General features: G+C 46.3%; 1 long non-coding RNA gene across 1 annotated transcript; it reads right to left on the bottom strand.

Annotated features, from left to right (window-relative positions):
* Window positions 1-1,821: 1,821 nt before the first annotated feature.
* Window positions 1,822-5,147, bottom strand: LOC140908606 (uncharacterized). Its single transcript, XR_012157929.2, has 3 exons — window positions 5,070-5,147; window positions 2,409-2,539; window positions 1,822-2,024 (listed from the first exon to the last, which is right to left on the bottom strand). It is a non-coding gene; the product is annotated as an uncharacterized LOC140908606 (long non-coding RNA).
* Window positions 5,148-7,788: the final 2,641 nt, after the last annotated feature.

Below are 7,788 nucleotides of genomic sequence, written 5' to 3'. Positions count from 1 at the left end.
GAGCTAAAGGGTTAGAGTTGAAGTCAAAAGTCAGGAGATGGAGCAAAGATTAAAGGCGAGGTTATCTGGAGTGAGGCAAGGCAGGGGCAGGAACTATCATACCCATATTATTGCCATAGCTTGCACTAGGTTTTCGAACTGACCCAGGAGCACGCTAGATTTCTCCAGGAGCAGAGAAGCCCAGGCCATGACCTCTGCCCTGCCCTAAGGGCCAGAGCCCCAAACTGTTGATCAGGGCCAGCTCTACAGTTTTTGCTGCCCCAAGCAGTGAAAAAAACTGCCGCCGCGGACAGCAAGAGGAAGAAGCTGCCGCCGATTTGCCGCCACAGCGGGTGGGAACACAGAAGCTGCCGCCGAATTGCCGCCGCAGCCAGAGGAACTGCCGTCCCTTTCTAACCGCCGCCCCAAACACCGGCTTGGAACGTTGGTGCCTGGAGCCGGCCCTGCTGTTGATTGCTGTCTGTCCCAACCAGGAGGCTGCAGGCTATAGACTGCTTGTGGCTCTGCCCTGGCCAGCAGGGCCCAAGCCCAACTATTGTTGACTACAGTAATGAGGTGGAGTGGCCTACCTCCCCACTTGAGAGCAAGGGACCATTACAAGTGGACATACAGAACAACTGATCACTGTCCTCTTTATAACAGCCCTTAACATATTTGAAGACTTATCAGTCCCCTTCTGTCTTTTCTTCTCAAGACTAAAACATGGCTTATTTTTTAATCTTTCCTCATAGGTCAAGTTTACTAAATCTATCATCATTTTTGTTGCTTTCCTCTCTCTCATTTCTCCATCTCTTTCTTAAAGTGGGGTACCTAAAACTGGACACATTACTCCATCTGAGGCTTCTCCAGTGCCAAGTAAAGCAGGACAATTACCTCCCAGGTTTTACATTAGACACCTCTGTTAATACACCCCAGAATGATATTAGCCTCTTTTGCAACTGCATGACCTGGTTGGCTCATGTTCAATTTGTGATCCACTATAACCCCAGATACTTTTCACAGTACTACTGAATAGCCAGTTATTCCCCATTTTGTAGTTATGTATTGATTTTTCCTTCCTAAGTTTAGTACTTTGCACTTGTCTGTATTGAATTTTATCTTGTTGATTTCAAACCAATTCTCCAATTTGTCAAGGTCATTTTGAATTCTAATCCTGTCCTCCAAAGTGCTGGTAACCCTTCCCAGCTTGATGTCATTGACAAATTTTATAAGCATACTCTCCATTCCATTATTCAAGCCATTAATGAAAATGTTGAATAGTACCGGACCCAAGACAGACCCCTGTGGGACACCACTATATATGTGCCCACAGTTTGAGAGCTAACCCTTTATAACTACTTTTTGAGTACAGCCTTTCAACCAGCTGTAAACACACCTTACAGTAATTTCATCTAGATCATATTTTCCCTGTTTGCTTATGAAATTGTCTTGTGAGATTGTGTCAAAAGCCTTACTAAGCTATCCTGGTATCCTTGAAATCCTATGGCACTAACTCTTGCTCCCAGATAATGTGGAAGAGCTACATGAGATGCCTTACAATGTGGTAGCCACCCTGTTTGTAGATCTCTGCTGGAATGCCATACAGTCCAGGTGCTTTGCCTTACAACATCTGCTTGATTGCTGTTACCATCTCATATAAGATGGGAGCTAGTGCAAGCTCTTCTTTTAATGAGCATTTTAGAAGAACATTATTGCTTCCTCAAAAATGTTGGAAGAGAGATTGAAAAGCTTGAGAAGATTTATCTTTTACAGTAGTGGTCAGAGTGCTGTCTTTTGCAAATAACTGTAATTCCCCTTTTTGTGCTGGCTTAGTACCTGTATGATATGCAAATAGGAGAAGAAACCTCACAGTCTTTGGAGTTCCAAATTTTCTGTCACCTGGGTTCATTTCACAGTGCTGCTGATAGGTGCCCAACTCCTCCTCCAGATATGCTAAAGAATAAAGCTACCTGGTGTTGCCTCCATTTAATCACACTGAGAGAATTGCTTCCACACTTGAACTCAAACTCACACAGGCAAACAACCTAAAAACAATAAATATAAACTTTATGTAAGGGCTTTATTAAAAAGAAATATATAATCAATAAAATATTAAACAATTAGAGATATTAATAATGCTTTTTAATTATGAAAGACTATGCTGGCAAACACCTTAGGTCACATGATCACACACTCCCCCATGTTCCTAACCAAAAGTGTCTCCCCATCAGTTCCATCTGTTCCCTCCATCTCAGATACCCAGGTGGTGCACATGGAGACATGTTGCAGGCCTGTAAGGAATGCTATTAGACTGGAGTGCAGGTCTCAATGATCTAGGGAGATACAAGTATTTTTGTAGATGCAATGTGCCTTGATAGTGCAAGATTAAACCCTAACTACCCTTTTAAATTATAATACAGAGTACTCACTCAGATTCCTCTTCTGGCTGAGTGGTCAAGAGACTGGTGCAGACCAGCAGGTCCTCTCTGGAGATGGCTGGAGTGGGATTAACTGCCCACTCCCTTCTGGAACAGTGCTGGCAGTCTTTAAAGCTTGGAACCTGTGCGTTCAGATACAAGCAGGTCAGGTCTCTGGATCCACAATCCTGGATCTGGTGCAGGCTGACTGTAGGGCAAGCCAGATGCAGGAGAGACAAGCTGTCTCTTCCTGTTGCTGGTAGGGTGGTGGCAGGAGAAATAGATTGTATCCTCCTGAGCACAGTTGCCAACTTTCACATCACACGGTAAATAAGCACCCCGACTTTCACAATAAGCCAAAAATCAAGCTAATTCCATTTCAAAACAAGGCCAACACAAGCCAATCCCTGAGAACCCCTACACTCTATGTGACTAGATCCCCCCCGGCGTGCAGTCTGGGACTGCAGTGGGCCCACTGTGCATCCCTGTCCTCCCCCCCTTGTCCCTGCTTGCCAGGAGTCGATCAAAAAAAAGAAGCAACAAGCTATAAACCAAACAAGCAACAAGCCAAAAACTAGCCAACAAGCAACTAACAAGCCAATTAAACCAAAAACAAGCCCAATTTCTGTGTTTTTTTCACGGGTTTGGCATGTCTGCTCCTGAGGCTCATCTGCAAGCTGAGGTTAAAACCAGGCCAGTGGTTTGGCCAGAAAGTGCTGTGCTAGCTGCCTATAGGGAGACCTCTCTCTCACTCGCTCTTTTGCTCCCCAGTTGGCTCTGCCATGTGGGGGCAACCAGGGCTATTTATAACCTTCTCTCCTGCTTTCCTAGACACCGGGGCTCTTCCTAAGGTCAGAGACTGCTTGCAGTCTGACTGGCTGTCCTCTGCCATCTAATGGGCTACTGGTGACTGTTATTGTCTCTCTTCCTCCCATTGGTTGAGGGAGGAGGGTTGCCATGGTGACTCGGAGGGGAGGTCACACCCCCCTCACCTTCCCTGCTGGTGCAGGGGGAAGTCAACAGTGCAGGACTTGGTCGTGGATCCCACAGGGGACCAAATGGTGCATCTCTTCTCTTGGGACACAGCCCCCTTATTAGGGCGGGGCTACATAAGACCGATAGTAATAATGAAATAATGTATTGGACTATATTCAGGGGTAACCAACCAGTGGCTGCGGAGCCACATGCAGCTCTTCAGAAGTTAATATGCGGCTCCTTGCTATAGGAAGCGACTCCGGGGCTGGAGCTACAGGCACCAACTTTCCAATGTACCAGGGGGTGCTCACTGCTCAACCCCTGGCTCTGCCACAGGCCCTGCCCCCACTCCACCCCTTCCCTGCTCCCTCCTCTGAGCCTGCAGTGCCCTCACTCCTCCACTCTTACCCCCAGAGTCTCCTGCACACCACGAAACAGCTGATCAGGAGGTGCTGGGAGGGAGGGGGAGGCGCTGATCAGTGGGGCTGCCGGTGGGTGGGAGGCACTAGGAGCAGGGTGGGGGAGCTGATGGTGGGTTGCTGACCTATTACTGTGGCTCTTCAGCAATGTACATTGGTAAATTCTGGCTCTTTCTCAGGCTCAGGTTGGCCACCCCTGGACTATATTAATCAAAGTAAAAAGTTATTTTTCTGATACATTTTAACTGCAACATTGTAGCAAATTTAAAGGCTCTTGTGGTAAGTACCTGTAAATAAAAACGTATCAGTTTAAAGTTCATGAACGTGAACTAGTTTTGCTGACCTTTTTGAATCTAACCTATAGCTTGACAGATTTGCAAAACTTTGATCCTCACTAGGTTTAAAGGGAATTAAATATGGGTTTCACAAGAGCTAAAAATACTGTACAGTGTTTAAATTATCTTATGATCTTAGGATCTGTAGAAATCAGTCACATTTTAACGTCTAGTTTTGTGGCAAGCATTATTGTATTGTTCAACTTAAAAATGAAACTTCTGAGACTTATTTCTTTTTCTGCAATCTGATCATAGCTATTTTGACCAAAAACCCCCCACAAATAACTAATAAACACCATGTTTTAATTGACAATGATTAACTGAACAGTTAAAAAATTAGCAGTTTAAAAGTATGGAACAATTTCTTGTGCGTGCTTTGTTCCTTATGTAGTGTGCAGACCCCCGCTGCTCACCCAGTTACCTTTTCCCATTGCCTCCAGACTAGGTAGAAAATTATTCTTAGCAGTACTTCTAATAAGGCTGCTATGACATGGCAACACCTGGTTCATCTCTCATGAGTTGTTAATCTCATGGAGGCCATTTGGAGTTGGAGGAAGTACTAACAGCACTTCAAAGCAGAAAGGTGCTTTTTTTCTTTTTAAGAGCTCCATATCCAATCTGCAAGTAATTCTGTGGCTATATGTGCTGCCCCTCACGCTTGGGAAGATCTTCCCATAAATATGCACAAATCTACTTCTGTTTCTGCCTCCCAGTTTTATCAGTGGCTTTGGCTCCCAACGACTATGGCTCTGACCCCAGCCACTAGGCCTGCTGCCCACTCCAGCCACTAGAATAGACCACCCTCATCCTGGTCAGCTGAAAGGGAGTTGCTGGAGAGAGCTCACTGGGGTAAACTGAAGACTGCATATTTGGGGTTAAGCTGCCTTTCTTGGAGGGATGGGGTAAACTTGGGGGCAGCCTGGTACCAGTACTGGGCCTCTCACCTCTCCCCCAGTGTCATCAGCTTCCTCCTGCTCCTCCTCTTGGCAGTTTCTTCTCTACTGTGAACCAGCCAGAAGAGTGAGAGGCAGAGAGGTCACTGACAAAACAGGCACCACAAAGACTTCCGGTGGCTGGCACCAGTAAATTTCCTGCAGTCCAGCAGAATCTGTGACATCTCAGCTGGGCAGCCGTAAAGCATAAAACTTGGCAGCCCTGAAATTTAGAGGCAAAGCACACAGAAAACAAATAACATCACCATTACCTAGCTAGGCTCACCACATTTATCTTATTAGAGCTATTCTCCCAAGCATGCAGACCCCAAATGAACCCACATTTCTAAAATTAGAGCTGTTTTAGGTACAATTTGATGGACTTTCTAGCCTGCACTCTGTAGGGCTGAAAAGACAGATTCCAATGTTTTAGATAGTTTCCCAACTGGCTAAGCTGAGGGAAAAGAAACTATGTAGAACAGAATCCAAATTGAATTTATTGATGTTTTCCATCCCTCCAACTGACTGCTTCGTGATGAACTTGGAAGCAGTGTCAATGTACAACATCTGATCCCTGAGTTCTTTACTCCCAGGAGGCATAGATTCTGGGTTAAGCACTGATTTTCTGGCTCAGTACCAGTCTACTATCAACTAGCTGTGCATTGATCCAGACTAAAATACAACTCCACAAAGGAACGTCAGAAGTTAGGAATGGGAAAATTATGATGGAGCAGATGTCTATCAGTTGCTGCTGACAGATGAAATAAAGTAACTACATAGAATCATAGAATATCAGGGTTGGAAGGGACCTCAGGAGGTCATCTAGTCCAACTCCCTGCTCAAAGCAGGACCAATGAGATGGTGGAGTTCAACCAACCAATGAGTTGGTTGAGTTCAGGATCCTGACGCAGGGAAGAAAGGTAAGCAGCAGGATACGGACCCTGGACTTCAGGAAAGCAGACTTCGACTCCCTCAGGGAACGGATGGCCAGGATCCCCTGGGGGACTAACTTGAAGGGGAAAGGAGTCCAGGAGAGCTGGCTGTATTTCAAGGAATCCCTGTTGAGGTTACAGGGACAAACCATCCCGATGAGTCGAAAGAATAGTAAATATGGCAGGCGACCAGCTTGGCTTAATGGTGAAATCCTAGCGGATCTTAAACATAAAAAAGAAGCTTACAAGAAGTGGAAGGTTGGACTTATGACCAGGGAAGAGTATAAAAATATTGCTCGGGCATGTAGGAATGATATCAGGAGGGCCAAATCGCACCTGGAGCTGCAGCTAGCCAGAGATGTCAAGAGTAACAAGAAGGGTTTCTTCAGGTATGTTGGCAACAAGAAGAAAGCCAAGGAATGTGTGGGCCCCTTACTGAATGAGGGAGGCAACCTAGTGACAGAGGATGTGGAAAAAGCTAATGTACTCAATGCTTTTTTTGCCTCTGTTTTCACTAACAAGGTCAGCTCCCAGACTGCTGCGCTGGGCATCACAAAGTGGGGAAGAGATGGCCAGCCCTCTGTGGAGATAGAGGTGGTTAGGGACTATTTAGAAAAGCTGGACGTGCACAAGTCCATGGGGCCGGACGAGTTGCATCCGAGAGTGCTGAAGGAATTGGCGGCTGTGATTGCAGAGCCATTGGCCATTATCTTTGAAAACTCGTGGCGAACCGGGGAAGTCCCGGATGACTGGAAAAAGGCTAATGTAGTGCCAATCTTTAAAAAAGGGAAGAAGGAGGATCCTGGGAACTACAGGCCAATCAGCCTCACCTCAGTCCCTGGAAAAATCATGGAGCAGGTCCTCAAAGAATCAATCCTGAAGCACTTGCATGAGAGGAAAGTGATCAGGAACAGCCAGCGTGGATTCACCAAGGGAAGGTCATGCCTGACTAATCTAGTCGCCTTTTATGATGAGATTACTGGTTCTGTGGATGAAGGGAAAGCAGTGGATGTATTGTTTCTTGACTTTAGCAAAGCTTTTGACACTCTCTCCCACAGTATTCTTGTCAGCAAGTTAAGGAAGTATGGGCTGGATGAATGCACTATAAGGTGGGTAGAAAGCTGGCTAGATTGTCGGGCTCAACGGGTAGTGATCAATGGCTCCATGTCTAGTTGGCAGCCGGTATCAAGTGGAGTGCCCCAAGGGTCGGTCCTGGGGCCGGTTTTGTTCAATATCTTCATAAATGATCTGGAGGATGGTGTGGATTGCACTCTCAGCAAATTTGCGGATGATACTAAACTGGGAGGAGTGGTAGATACGCTGGAGGGGAGGGATAGGATACAGAAGGACCTAGACAAATTGGAGGATTGGGCCAAAAGAAATCTGATGAGGTTCAATAAGGATAAGTGCAGGGTCCTGCACTTAGGACGGAAGAACCCAATGCACCGCTACAGACTAGGGACCGAATGGCTAGGCAGCAGTTCTGCGGAAAAGGACCTAGGGGTGACAGTGGACGAGAAGCTGGATATGAGTCAGCAGTGTGCCCTTGTTGCCAAGAAGGCCAATGGCATTTTGGGATGTATAAGTAGGGGCATAGCGAGCAGATCGAGGGACATGATCGTTCCCCTCTATTCGACATTGCTGAGGCCTCATCTGGAGTACTGTGTCCAGTTTTGGGCCCCACACTTCAAGAAGGATGTGGATAAATTGGAGAGAGTCCAGCGAAGGGCAACAAAAATGATTAGGGGTCTGGAACACATGACTTATGAGGAGAGGCTGAGGGAGCTGGGATTGTTTAG

This window comes from Lepidochelys kempii, chromosome 3 (genome assembly GCF_965140285.1).
Source record: "Lepidochelys kempii isolate rLepKem1 chromosome 3, rLepKem1.hap1, whole genome shotgun sequence".
Taxonomy (NCBI): Eukaryota; Metazoa; Chordata; order Testudines; family Cheloniidae; genus Lepidochelys; species Lepidochelys kempii.
This window is presented reverse-complemented; position numbering and strand designations above follow the sequence as displayed.